The sequence below is a fragment of the Nomascus leucogenys genome, chromosome X, assembly GCF_006542625.1.
Source record: "Nomascus leucogenys isolate Asia chromosome X, Asia_NLE_v1, whole genome shotgun sequence".
NCBI classification, from domain to species: domain Eukaryota; kingdom Metazoa; phylum Chordata; class Mammalia; order Primates; family Hylobatidae; genus Nomascus; species Nomascus leucogenys.
The window spans coordinates 8,096,710-8,111,836 of record NC_044406.1 but is presented as its reverse complement, the minus strand read 5'-3'; the positions used below and the strand labels follow the sequence as shown (position 1 = coordinate 8,111,836).

Genomic DNA, 15,127 nt, shown 5'->3' with positions numbered 1-15,127 from the left:
TTTTCTTTGTTTAGGGGGAGAAAGGTACAAAGTATATGTTCAAGTTGGAAGATATTTTACATTTAATAGGAGGATTCAAAGTAATGGTTATTGCCAGGGACATACCTTACCCCCAGAAAGTCCTGCCCTGGTATATACTCCCGACCCTTGAGTATGGGCAAGATCTGTCACTTGCTTCCAGAATATGTCAAGGAGATGGGGCACCACTCCCTAGGTTAGGTTACATTGTATGGCAAGGTTGACCACATTTCTCTCCTGTGATTATTAACACCACACTGCATGATCTGTCCAGGCAATGGCAGGCAGCCTGCAGGGAGCTGAGGGTCTCAGTCCTGCAGCCACAGGAACTGAATTCTACCAACAACCTGTGCTTGGAAGAAAATCCCTGAGCTTAAAGGAGAGCGCAGCCTGCCTGACACCTGGACCAAGCCTTGTAGGACGCTGAGCACTGGCCCCAGCTGTGCTGTGCCCGGACCCGTGACCCGCAGCCACGGTGAGAGAATGAACGTGTGTTGTTTCAAGCTGCTAAACGTGTGGTCGTCTGTTATCCAGCAAGAGATAATGAACGCAGCTGCCCTGGCATCATTCCACCTCTCACTTTGCACTCTTAACAGACTTTATTTTATAGTTGCCAGAACTTTGCCATTCAAAAATTCTTATCTTCTTTGCTTAATTTGGTGACATTTCTGTACTTTTGCACATACTGCAATGAAAATTTGACAGTCAAAATACAAGTCTGTCCTAGGATTTGTGCTTGAACTCTGGAGAGGTCTCTCTAAAGACAGCATGCAGAAGAAAATATTAGAGGCAAAATAAGCTATGAAATCATAGCATGACCTAATGAAAAATTAAATATTATTTAAGGAGACAAAATAAAACAACAAAAATCTATCTAAAGAATGTCGCAGCACTGGGCAGGCCTTTGGTGATGCTGAGTGCTGCGGTGACCATGGCAACACAGTGCCAATAGCAAATGTATAGAGTTTAGGTTTCTCTACATCTTGCACAGCTGGAAATCTCTGGTTTTCTATCATTAACTTCTGGTGACTGAACAATGGAAAGCTGGTTGCTACGAGGAGCAAAAAGAATGGACTGAAAAAATGGCTTGGGCCGGGCACAGTGGCGCACGCCTATCATCCCAGCAATTTGGGAGGCCAAGGCAGGCGGATCGCTTGAGCCCAGGAGTTTGAGATCTGCCTGGGCAACACGGCAAAACTCTGTCTCTACAAAAACAAAACAAAACAAACAAACAAAAAAAACGAAAAAACCAGCTGAGTGTGGTAGTGCACGCCTGTAGTCCCAGCTACTCAGGAGACTGAGGTGGGAGAATCATCTGAGCCTGGGAAGTCGAGGCTGCAGTGAGCCGCGATCACGCCACTGCACTCCAGCCTGGGCAAAGGAAGTGAGACCCTTTCTCAAAAAAAAAAAAAAAAAAAAAAAAAAAAGGGCTGGTAGCTACAAATCCCAATATAAATGTATCACAAAATTATTACCAAAATTCTCTAGGCTATACATACATTTGTGAAAGACAGTAGATAAGGAATTTTGAAATTAATTTTGAAGAATCTATTATAAAAATAAAGGAAATAATTATAAAGAAGTTTGGCTAAAAGAGAAAATCACTGATCTGGAGCATGAGCTGAAGTTGAACAATTACATTTTCACAATTGCTGCTTTTTATTTTTTTTTTTCCTGTGAGCCAGTGAGTGTTTGAAAAATTGAGGTTTGACAATGTAAGACTTCTTAAAAAGGTAGGAAGAGCAGAGCGCTATAGCTTCAGCCTCACTTAGTCCGGATGACTTCTGGACAGGCTTAGGAACAGGGCAACAGGGCTAGTGGGACCGGCATGAATCTGGGGTTCCGTGGAAAGGAAGAGAATTACAAAGGACGAGTCAGCCTGGGAGGCTGAGAACGGTGCCACCTCCCAGTGAGGGCAGCTGGAAAGGACCAATCTTGGAAAGCATCTCATCTCATCTCTGCATGTTACAGATGAGGAAACTGAGGCACAGAGAGGAAACTATGTCTGGCAGGACCTGGCAAACACCCCAGCTGCCCTTCTTGTTTGCCATGCCTAGCTCCTTTCCTTTTTTACTCTCGTGGGGGGGAGGGGGGGAAAGCAAGCCTGTTCCAGGCACAGCATGATGTTCCGCAGCATCCTTGGACTCCCCCAACCTCCTTGCAGTGGTGACAACCAAAAATGCCTGCACACGTTGCCAAATGTCCCACATTGCAAAACTGCAGCTGGCCGAGAACCACTGCTCTTTAGAGGAAAAATAAGCATTTTGTGTTTGAAATGAACTCCATTTATAAAGTAAGGCAACTGGTGCAGGCTCAGACGCCGCTTGGTGACCTGACCATTGAAAATGTACCAGCTGGGCGCAATGGCTCATGCCTGTAATCCCAGCGCTCTAAGAGGCCGAGATGGGAGGATTGCTTGAGCTTAGGAGTTAGAGGCCAGCCTTGGCAACATAGGGAGATGCCGTCTCTACAAACAAATTTAAAAAATTAGCCAAGTGTGGTAGCACATGCCTGTGGTCTCAGCTACTCAGGAGGCTAAGGCAAGAGGTTTGCTTGAGCCCAGGAGGCTGAGGCTGCAGTGAGCCATGATTATGCCACTGCGCTCCAGTGAGTGGAGTGAGATCTTGGGTGACAGAGTGAGATCTTGCCTCAAAATAAGAGCAGATACCCTGATTCGTGGAGATGAAACACCTGTATACGCAGCCTGGTTAATATTCCCCACCCCAGAAGCATCTGTGATAAATACAGGTGTCTGTGCGTGTGTTTGTATAGGACTATGGAGAATGAGAATATAAGATCCTGTGGAGATGGGGATTACGGGCCATTTTTAATTGTCCATTCCTCTAATTTGCATTATGCATCTTTCTTTCTTCCAACTTGAAAAACTTCTGCTTCAGCTCTGGCTTTCTGCTTTCTGATCACAGATTCATTGTTTTTAAATGTATAAGTTAGGGTCCAAGGATTGGAATGCTTTCCCCAATACACTGTTAACTTTCTAAAGGGTTTTTGATTTCTAAGCAGCATAGAAAACAAAACAAAAACTATCCATGGCCTGCAATCGAGCCGGGATGTAATGTTGTTTGGTAAGACTGACTGCTACATCTCAAGTACATATTTTAATTTTTTAAGACTGATTTAATATTTGGATGAAACTTTTCTCCCCCAACAAACACTTACTTCGCTAGCTTTTAAATGATTATTTTTCTTTTAAAACCTAATTCCAAAAATTGTAGAATCTACATATATATTCTTAGATTATTAGATACAACCATGAGAATATTCTCTGAATGTACTCCTAACCCTAACAGCCGTATTTAATGCCCTTCAGCTCTGTGGGCTTCACCACACCCAAATCAAGAGAAACCATGCATCAGCTGGGTGTCCCGGCGTTTAGCTGCTCTTATCTCTAAGCAGCTCACTTGAAGGTGGTGGTTGTTTTCATGGATCTTCCTCAGTTTTTTGACTCAAGTGAGTCACCTGGCCAGTATTCCTCTGCAAGAACCACTGTTCCAGACAAACCTCACCACACACAAGGCTGGGAATAAAAATTCCTCCTCCTCCTCTTTTTTCCAAGACCAGAACTAAATTTCACAGGAAGATGGTAAATTATGGATCCCCCACCCAGGGCTTTGCTGTTTAATTTCCCACAAATAAATGTGCTGCTATTATAGTGGTATTCGTAGTGTAGCAGAACTCTCAAGCAGAGAGAAGGCCACTGCAAACCTCGTTTCTGGCTTGAGTGATGGCACACTGGTGTGCCGTTCCTGTCTGGGCGACATTTCCTAAGGCCAGTCCACAAGCACCTTCCTTCACGGAAGAGGAGGGGGATGTTTTGGAAGAAAGACAAGTTAAATTCTTGACTGATGGAGAGAAGACCCACGATTTTGGAAGAAGTCAGAGGAAGAGGAGAGAAGCACAGGAGCTCTGCGTGTACATGTGGGGAGCACCCGCTCTATGAAAATGATTTTTGACTTTTAATGATGTGTTACATGCACCCCTCAGCCCAGGGCGTGAGGACTGCCCTCTACACCAAGGTTCAAAGCAAAGTGCCATCGACAGCTATGTATTCCGTGGGAAGAAGTCCGCCTTTGTCTCCTGTGCCAAGAACAATTTTTGTGGACAAATAACATGGAGTTTGGAATGTTCATGCTTTATTACAATTACTACTTTTTATTGCAACTATTCTTATGACAGTTATGACTTTATTACAATAAAGTTAGGGTAAATCAGGGTGAGAGTCCCCATCCGTATAGGCTTATTGGCTAGAGATAAGGTAGCTCACGTCCTGAGAGCCACAGAGAACAGGTAAAGATGTGGGGATTCAGGGAGCCTTTGGCCAAGCGCCAGAGACCCTGACTTCTAGGGGCAGCTGCACCACTATCTAGCCCTGGGATTGGAGGGTCAGTTATATGGCTGTTTCCTTATCTCTAAACTGAGTATAAAATAGCCCCTATGTAAAGGGGAGACTGTGAGGAGTCAATGCTTTTATGCAGAGCCCGATGCACAGAAAATATCCAGTATGTGGGAGCTGGTATTTTAGCTCCTCCAGCAATTCCCCAAGAGAGACCTGAAAGGTCAGTAGGAGAGGATCAGGGAAACACACAACCTGCCTCGCCCAGGACAACTCAGGGCTAGACTCCTCGTCCTGGCTCATCAGCAATGTCAAGCAGGCAAGGTGGCACACATAAAGCCCAACCAAAAAGAACTACCACCAGAGGCCTGTGTTTGGGCATTCTTTTCTAGTATGTACAGCTGGAGACACAAGCCGCATTCTAACACCTAACCGGTTTCCCGAACAGCATCCGCTTCCAGCCTTCGAGTTCTGAGAACTCCTGTGGATGTTTTCCAATTTCCCCAGCTCTAAAATAAAGGAGAGCTTTGGCAGCACTCGCAGCTCCTCCTTGGCCCCAAACAGGAGGGGGATGAGAGGGGAGTCTTAATTAGAGCAACTGTGTTTATTTTCTTGCCTGACCCAGCTTTGATTAAAGACACCTTCAATTAGGTTGATTTGAGGTGTTTGGAGTTGTGATTGCGCAAAAAGGAAATAACCACCTTCCACTTTGGGTTAAAGCCACAACATTCTCTCACTGTGCTGCTTAAAGAAGGCAAAGAAGAACAAATGAGCATGGGCTGATGGCATTTCTGAAGTTTCTCTGCTAAAGATAAGTAATTCAATATAAGTGATAATTTGGGGTTTAGAGCCATCAAGAAGCTGAAGGGGAAATTATTTATAGTATTTCTTTTTTTTTTTTAAGCCTTGGTTTCAAGGTGGCCAAAAGTCCTATTAATTCGCAATTCCCTTCACAAAATAGTTCAGCATTCAGTCCCAGGAGAAATGGCTGTTTAAGAGTTTCATTTCATTGAGTATGTAGTTAGAGCACTCAATATGCCATCATTCTCTGGGAGAACACTGGCCCCAAACAACAAAATCTTAATTGCTGTTTTAATTATCTTAAAAACTAGAATCACATGGGGCCTGCTGGAGAGCTGGTGCTGGTAGTTAAGGACAGAAAGGGCAAGTTCGTTTCTTGCCAAGAGGCCAGCCGTGTTCTGAAACAGCGAAGGAAGCACGAAGGAAGCACGAGCTGATGAAGGGGGCGTGTATCGTAGGAAGGGCAATGCACGGAGCTCCTCTGACATCACTGGAGGGGAAGCTTTATCTTTCAGCCATTTGCCCTGTTATGTAAACATCTTAAAGATCTTCTAAAGCAGCCCTTGGTTTCTGAAGGGACCTGAGAAAGTGAGTGTCATTAGTTAGGCCGCTATTAGTTAGGCTGTTGGCGTCTGTGCTGGAAGAATCCATTGCTTGGAGGGATGGTCTGGACAACGCTCAGGTCTTTGGGGCTTGTCTCCATGCAGACTGGACCGAGCCAGGGTCACTGGAAGATCTGCTTGAACTGACCTCAGCCTCTAAAGGGCACCTCTTTCTCCAAGTTGCTTCATGGAAATGAGCAAACTCTGCCCATTTGGAGGCAGCGGCTCTTTTCTCTGCTCAGATGTAAACTGAGTTTATTTTCATTTCACAATCAGTAACCAGGTTAAGACAGAATTTTAAATGTATGTATAAAGTTTACATATAAATCCCAATACACCTTTTCTCACATCTGCCTGGGGAGCAGCTTATTTGGGGGCTGACACAGGCTTGTTTTACCACTTCGCACGTCTTTTCATCCTATGTAATTGTAAAGAAGCCAACGTGTGGTTCTTGAAACAATCTCATTGTCCAGTGACAGCACGATGAAATAAATTGCAGTGAACACATATGGGAACTATCAGGCCGCCATGAAGATGATTTTAGAAACCAACACACAGCATGTATTGTATGCTAGCTATCAGGTGTCAGTGCTATGTGCATGATACGATCGATCTCACCAGTCATAACTCCAAGAGATAAATATGACCATTACTCTTATTATTACCATTTTATAGGTTTAACAAATAAAGGCTTAGGGAAGATAACCAACTTAAATCCCAGCGAAGCTAGGATTTAAAGTTACGTTGCTTGACATTAAACGCTGTGCTCTTCCAGTGCAAGTTAAAAATTTCAAAGCTAGGTTAATGGAAAGATATTTATGATACGTCCCAAATTGGGTGGCAGGGGACGACAACAAAACAGAAAAGAGGGCCAACGAGGTTACAGTTTGACCCAAACCTGTAGGAAAACACATACAGAGGAAAAGTTTGGGGAGAAATGTGTAAAAATATTTTATGTTGCTTTCTTTCTTTCATACACTTCTCTCCATTTACCCACAGTCAGATATATAATGCTTTCAGTAAGAAAATATTCCCCGCAAAGAAAAATTTCCCATTAGTTTTACAGTTATATTTATTTACTTGGAGTCAATGGTCTGGGAATCAAAGAATTATTTCTTCGTTACTGGAGCTCCAGTGCCGAGCAGTGACACCTCCATTTAAATATGGAATAAACTAGTGGCGTAAGATGCGGCCAGGAAAACAGCATTTCAGGCAGGGGCAATGTCCATGACAGGGGGCTATGTGGGAAAAGCACGGCTGCCAATTGCATGTGTATCTTTCTACACGTTGTGTAGTTTCTACTCGGAACATGGACTATTTTCATATTTATTAACATGTAAAGAAAACCTAGCAATGTTGGCTGGGCGTGGTGGCTCACTTGAGTCCAGGAGTTTGAGACCAGCCTGGGCAACACAGCTAAACCCCATCTCTACAAAAAATACAAAAATTAGCTAGGTGTGGAGGCACGCCCCTGTATTCCCAGCTACTCGGGAGTCTGAGGCACGACAATTGCTTGAACCTGGGAGGCGGAGGCTGCAGTGAGCCGAGATTACGCCACTGTCCTCCAGCCTGGGTAACAGAGCAAGACCGTGTCTCAAAACAAACAAACAACAACCTGGCAATGTCTTCAGAGATAATCAGTATGAAAACAACTATATAGGAAATGAGGCTACAGGGTTGGGAGGGCAGAGCAGAGGACAGGTTTTGTGCTAGAAAAGGAATGCCGCTTTTCCCAGAATAAAATCATCCCTGGCGGGACATGGTGGCTCACGCCTGTAATCCTAGCACTTTGGGAGGCTGAGGCGGGCAGATTACCCGAGGCCAGGAGTTTAAAACCAGACTGGCCAACATAGCGAAACCCCATGTCTACTAAAAATACAAAAAAATTAACTGGGCATTGTGGCGCGTGCCTGTAATCCCAGCTACTCAGGAGGCTGGAGCAGGAGAATCACTGAACCTGGGAAACGGAGGTTGCAGTGACCCAAGATTGTGCCACTGCACTGCACTGCAGCCAGGACGACAGAGCGAGACTCCATCTAAAAAAAAAAAGAAAGAATAGAAAAGAAAAGAAAAGAAAAAATTCCCATGATGAGGCATTCAGAAAAGGTCCTTTCTGTGCCCCACCACCCTTCTGGGTTAATTAGTGGCTGGCTGGGGCTTTCATCCAAAGCCCACATGCATGTCAACGGCAGATGCTATGGTGACAGGAAGGAAGCCCTCTTGAAAATGCTCTACCTAGCAAGAGCAAGCCACTACCAGGGAAATCCACATCACATGAGCCGGACAATGCATGTAAGAAAAAGAGCACCGCCTCCCTTTCATCTCCTCCTCCTCTGGCCACAGTTCAACACAGATGCACGTGCCCAAGATTTCAGAGCAGACTGCCTTGGAAGGCACTGACGCTACTGCTTCCACGGAGCAGGAGCTCATCCTATTTTCCTGATGACCGTGGTCTTTAACCTAGCACTTCTGATATCCAGATCCATTATGACCTATTTTCCAGCCAGAAATTAATTTATAGATTTTAATTATCTTTAAGATAGATTGAACACAGTTTCTACACAGTGTGCACCGGGCCCTCAAACAAATTTCAGGAATACACGCACTCTGGTCATGATACCTCTAAGACACTGTAATTTTTCACCTACATATGAAGAATTTAATTTGACCATGATGAGTCTCTTTCTGGCAGTACATGGAGTCAGCAGTGGGCTCACCTACACGTATGATGTGGCCTGTGAAGTTGTGAAAAATAAACTCTGAAGCTTACTCTATAGATAGAAAGGCAGGCGGTGCCCCATCCCCCAATGTGGCCTGGATCTCATATAAATCTTAGTGTTATATCAGCATTTTGTTTTGTTTGTGACAGGGTCTCACTGTGTTGCCCAGGCTGGAGTGCAGTGGTGCAATCATAGCTCGCTGAAGGCTCAACCTCCCAGGGTCAAGCCATTCTCCTGCCTCAACCTCTTGAGCAGTTGGGACTACAGGTATGTGTTACCACCTCTGGCTAATTATTATTTTTTTCCTTTTTTTGTAAAGATGGGGGTGTCACTATGTTGCCCAGGATGGTCTCAAATGTCTGGCCTCAAGTGATCCTCCTGCTTTGGCCTCCTAAAGTGCAGGGAGTACAAAGTGTGAGCCACCGTGCCTGGCCTGTATCAATTTTTGAGGCTTATATTTAAATGAATGACAAAGATGTTTTTAAAAAAGGAAAAAACTAAAAGAATCATGAACCCAAATATTAGAGTCCAATCATCCTCATATTTATGTCAGCAAACACAGGTACTAAATTTTGTAATTAAATGCCCCATAGCCTATAATTCCACAGCCATATGACTGACAACAAGTACAAAATAAAGGGCTGACAGAAGCAGCGGTGAGCAGGACTCCTCAATCTCCTCACGATTGACACTTAGGGGTTGGGGAGCATGTCCTGTGAACTGCGGGACATTTGACAGCATCCCGGGCCTCTACCCACTAGATGCCAGTAGCACCCACTCCCCCACTGGTGACAACCAGAAATGTCTCCACACATTCCCAGGTATCTTGGGGGTGGAGACTCCCCCAGGGTGAGAACCCAAGTTAGGGTAGTTACACAGGCCCAGAGCCACTCCCTCTTATGTGGCAGAAAGGCCCTCAAATTCCTTATGTAAAAGTCCTGACCCCCAAATATCTGCAGTGCCTTCGCTACGTAATCACAATTTAGATTCTGTCCTCATCACATCATGGCCCTTGGGTGGGCCTCTCGAAGCCTCACCTTCAGGTGGCCTCCAACTCAAAAGGCCACAATTAGAAAAGGTGGAAAGAACACAGTTGTGTTCCTCTAGGTTAGGGTCAGCAAACTGCAACCCAGTATCAGTGTCTATAAACAGGGTTTTCTTGGCACTCAGCCATGTTCATTCATTTCCGTAGGGCCTACACCGCTTTCACACTGCAATGGCAGAGTATAGCAGCTGCAGCACAGACCACCTGGCCCGCAAAGCCTAAAGCCCTTAACTATCAGGCCCATCACAGAACATGCTTGCTGAGCCTGCTCTCAGTCCTTGCTGCTCTACCACAGATCTTCCCACCTCTACATTCGAGAACAACTGCCTAGTCCCTTCTCGGCTTGGAATCTTCCTGCCTGAGAACTTCAACAGTGAACGCCCCTGAATGTGAACATTCCTCATAATCATAGCAACCCCTTTAAGATTGAGATTAAAAAAACACTATCACCAGGGTCTGTGATGGATGCCTTTGAAAGCAGGACATGTGTTGAAACCACACACACCTCAAGGAAACTGTTATAAGCCCTCACTTTCTGAGGTGCAGCACGCAACATAGGCAGAAAGAGCATGTTATGTAGGTTATTCCCAACCTTACTAATGAACTATAGCAACAGAGTACCATTTTTGAGGATAATGCCAAATGACTATCTGCATGTATAAACCACACAAGTTATCAAAGGCTACAAAAACACTCAGTCACGTATAAAGCCAAACACAGATACCTCACGCACAGGAGAAATTCAATGTGTGCTGGATTCAATGAAATTGAAGCTTATGTTCCCAAAGTACTGAAATAATACCCACTCAAAACACTGATGAGAGAAAGATCCCCTCCCAGCTTCCCTCTGACATTTAAAATATGGTTCAATGGCATTTCGAAAAATATTGACTGGTATAACAGCCACTTTGGAAAAATTCAGTTCCTCAAAATGTTCAACAGAGGTACCATATGACCCACTCCTAAGTAAATGCCACAGAGAAATGAAACATATGTCCACACAAAAAAAACTTGTATATGTGTGTTCATGACATCATTTTTAATAACAACCAAAAGGGAAATACAACCCCAATTTCCATCAACTGATGCATGAATCACATATGTTCTATCCATGGTCTAGCCACACAATTGAATATTCTGACATAAAAAGAAATGACACATGCCACAATGCACATGAACCTTGAAAACCTTACACTGAGTGAAAAAGCCAGTCAGAAAATTCAAATTCACTAATACATTACAAATTGTGTTTTTATAAACAAAACAATCTACATATGCGTATGTCTGGCTTTAAACAAAAGTACCTCAAACAGTAAGCTGCTTATTTTAATTAAATTTAAGTCTATCATTTTAGTTCTAGTTGGTTCTCTTAAAATAGTAAATCAAAAAGCTTCCTCAAAATTCTATCTTTACGCTTTAAAACTGCCCAGGTTCTATAGGTTGTTTTTTGTTTTTTTTTTTTTAACTAAAAAGGCATTAGAGAAAGAAACAGAAAATTAAATAACAATTAAGTAAAATGAAACTAAAATCACATGTGCCAAAAGGTAATAAGATAACTTTTACAGAACTTTTGGGGCACGGGTGTCAGTTTTAGTTTGGGCTACGGGCTTCTCAAGTCTTGACACCTGTGTACATACAATTGTTTGGCGTGCTAGTCAGGAAACCTTAGCATCTCACCAGATTTACACATAGTAATCTCCATGATTTTCTAATAAGTTTCAAAGTTAACTAGCAAATCAATCTGGAGACAGACACAAATCATATTAAGAAACTGATAAAGCATAGAATTAAGATATAGGAGCCAAATAAAATCTACACTCATGTACCCAATTATAATTAACTTGGCTGCATAATTGTAATTCATAATGTTGACAAGAGAGGTTGATTTTAGAAGGTGTCATCCTCGCCTGGTAAGACCCAGAAAAATTTGTTATAGCTCCTTCAGGATCCAAAATTCTCAGAGGGCAGGTCAGATGCAGTGGCTCGCACTTGTAATCCCAGCACTTTGTGAGGCCGAGGTGGGCGGATCACTTGAGCTCAGTTCGAGATCAGCCTGGACAACATGGTGAAACCCTGTCTTTACTAAAACTATTTTAAAAATTAGCCGGGTGTGGTGGGCACCTGTAATCCCAGCTACTTGAGAGGCTGAGGCAGGAGAATCACTTGAACCCAGGAGGCGGGGGTTGCAGTGAGCCGAGATCGCACCACTGCACTCCAGCCTGGGTGACAGAGCAAAGACTCTGTCTCAAAACAAACAAACAAACAAAAACAAAACAAAATAAAACAAAAACACAACCCAAAATTCTCAGAAGTCAGTAAAAAGGCAAATTTCTCATTTGGAATTGACTATGCAGCTCACAATGATTTAATGATTGTCTGTCTACTACCTTCAACCTTCAGTAAGGAGAAAGACCGGACACTTCCCCTGAAAACATCGTTTAAAACAGAAGGGGTTCCGTTTTGGGAAAATGCAGTTCTGCTCCTCAAACGGATTTCAGGTACAAGGACAAGGATCCAATGGCATGCTGGGCTGCTTACCTTATGGTGACTTCATGTATGGACCCGTGGACCAGCAGGCTTCCCAGCATCCGGTCATAGAAATGGGAAGCCGTCTGCGGGGACCAGCCTAGGGAGAAAGGGAAAGGTTTAAAACAAAAGACTTAAAAATCATTGCGGTGTGCTTACCTCTCAACCATCCCGTTCCTTTAGGTTTTTTCTTCTTCCTAATTAAAACTTAACACATTTTATTGGTTCTTAATTTCTGTCTTAGTCCATAGCACACATTGTAAGGTTTTGTTTGCAAAGTGGAAAAAAGGAGAAATTAAAAGTGGCCGGTCAGGCATTACGCATGTAGAAGTTCTGAAATAAAAGAGTCTCAAAATAGATACAATTAATGTTAGCTCAGCTATTGCTACTGCTATTTTTTAAAGATAATTTAAAGATTTAAATTAATTTTAAATTACATTAAATTAAGGTTCCCTTGAAATATCATTGTTTTTGGAACAGGGCCTTATTCAGCTGATACATGAACCTGTGCACACCCCCGGGAGAACACAACACGCTTTAGCTAAACATTCCCCATCGCTTGGGCTAGCTTTCCAATAACTCTGCCAGGCACATTTGTGTGCATATACACATTCTCATGTACTGTGCTCATAAAGACACACAAACGGGTCAGAATCCTTTCTCCTCCGGCTCCCCTAAAATCAAGAAAACCAAAGGCACCCACTAACGTCCCAACTTTTCATTTACTCTTCACAGACATTTCTGTTTCACAAGGGTTCCATTTGTACTGATTTACGAGGAAGCCAGGTTTATGGCTCATAAAATGATAATCCTTCATATCAAAAATTGTTTTTATTTCTCAGTCACTAGAAATACTAATCAGTAAACTATTTACCTAATGATATTTACCTTATAAAATTTCTTTGGTTGTGGATGATTCCTGCTTCCTAGAGACTATAAATTATCCTCTATCATCTACAAATTCAAGAACTAAGGAAATTAAATGTCCACCATTTTCTCTAAATTCTTATTTAATAGTCCTAAGTGATAATAAAAAGGTACCAGGTTTAATATAATTGAAGTCCACAAGTGAAGCTATGAGTGAAGGTGTTTCTTATTAGGGAGTTTCTATAGAAACTCAAGTGCTTTAAGGAAATTGAAGTAAATTATGCCCACTGAGTCATGTTTATAGTTACGTTGTTTAAAGGAAGGAGATTAAAAAAAATCTACAAGCAGGTTCACAGGCCCCTAAACTGCATTACAGTACATTGAAAACAAAAACCATAAGGATATTCAAGATGAAAGTAATAACCAGGGCAATTTGTAAAAAAATCTACCACTGAAGTAAAATAATGAGAGTGAAACTAAATTCATCTGTAACTCTGAATAGAAATGAAAGGGCACCAGGGAAGCAGGCACAAAGGAATCTTGATTTTGCTTATAAAATATACTTTTAGTTATGAAAAAAATCTGCAGTGGAGATGAAACAGGACAATACTCCTGATAGTGAGCTGGAGAGACCAAATTACTGTTTTCAGGATTGGGTTATAAATTACCAGGGGAAAAAATAGCCTTATGATGAAATTGCTAAATACCATAAAGTATCAAAATATGAGCAGATGTCACCACAATAAGTTCCAAATTGCTTGTAAATTAAAACATTAAAACCCACAATAATTCAATAAGTAATTAATATACAAACAGCTCTTATTACAAGCTGTTCAGAAGAAAGCTTGCAATCAAATTCCTATTCTTTGGTCCAAAACAGATGGTAACCCACAAATGAGAGTCTTGAAATTTGAGATTATCTCTTATATATGTTGTTAAATTCAATAAGTATAATTAACTTATCATCTGTGTGTGATCAACACAAAAATAGGAATTATGACTTTGGTTAGTAACATTCTTCTGGTTATGAAACATATCAAAAATAATTAGTTTATTGCTAGAGACAATACATTTAAATGAGAAATCAGACCTTCCAACACCTGGTCATTACTGATTTCCCCATTATTAGTACACAAATAGAACCACAATAAACAGCCCTGGCAAGAAAGTTTACATATTGCCAAATATTTGTGTGAAATACAAACGATTTTAACAAATGCCATATGCTCTTTATTTTTACAACTAAATAAATGCTGATATATGACAAATATAAAAGGGATTCTAATTTTCTGGTAGTCCTCTGCTCTTGGTGTGGTGTGCCATGCATGTATAGTGACAGTCCCTCCACATTGAACATGGAGAGGTTTTGAAGGGGCTCTCTAAGCTGACACAACACAGCATGTACCTGCTTCTCCAAAGAAAGTAGGTTACAATAGAGCTTGCGGTGCTACATGCATTTCTTCAAAACACTGAATTCAAACACTGTAATCAAATAAAATACAAGGTAATATAGAAACTGCAAATCCACCAGCCTGCTCCTCCCCCAAAATTTCTTTTTCTTTTAGTCACACAAGCACACCTCATTAAGAGACCCCAGGTGTTCCATTACTGAGTTCTTGCCAGTGGTAGGTGAGAGGAGCTGGGAAAGGATGTGCACAACTTGTGGTCATGGGGGTTGCTTGAGAGCCTGTCTGACCCTTAGGAAGGCAGGATAGTAACACAAAAGGAACCTGGATCCGCCGATGCTCTTGGGGATTTGACACCTACCCTTCTAGGACTACTGTCTGCCTTTGTCTCAAATTGCTGTATTTTGATGTTTAGCCTATTCCCTAAGTAGAATACAGAATCCCTGGGTGATGACCTCAATTTTCCTCAAGGTATCTGGTGTTTTCCTTCGGTCACATCATCCATAACACGCATTATACCTTTTCTACCCGAACAGGAAGAAGAGTCCTTTCTTCTTCAAGTTCATTTCTACAGTCCAGGCTTGACACATAACACATACTTGATAAAAGTTAGCTTAATGAAGGATGTACCATATATAATCAATCAAAACATTACAGTTGCTGATCACACGCGTTAATATAGATTTCGGAAGTCCTCTACACATTCATTTCTTCATGATGTCTGCCTTAATTCTACTGTGAAAAATCAGAAGAAAATGCAGCCTTTTCACATGGATATTGGAATTCAGAAA

General features: G+C 42.2%; 1 protein-coding gene across 1 annotated transcript in view; it reads right to left on the bottom strand.

The window, feature by feature from the left end:
• The window catches only part of TBL1X (transducin beta like 1 X-linked), a 254,388-nt gene that overhangs the window by 67,415 nt on the left and 171,846 nt on the right, over positions 1 to 15,127 (bottom strand). Inside the window, exon 3 of the mRNA XM_030806534.1 lies at positions 12,076 to 12,163. The gene's annotated coding sequence lies outside the window, so the exon portion shown is untranslated. The remainder of the gene's footprint in view (positions 1 to 12,075; positions 12,164 to 15,127) is intronic.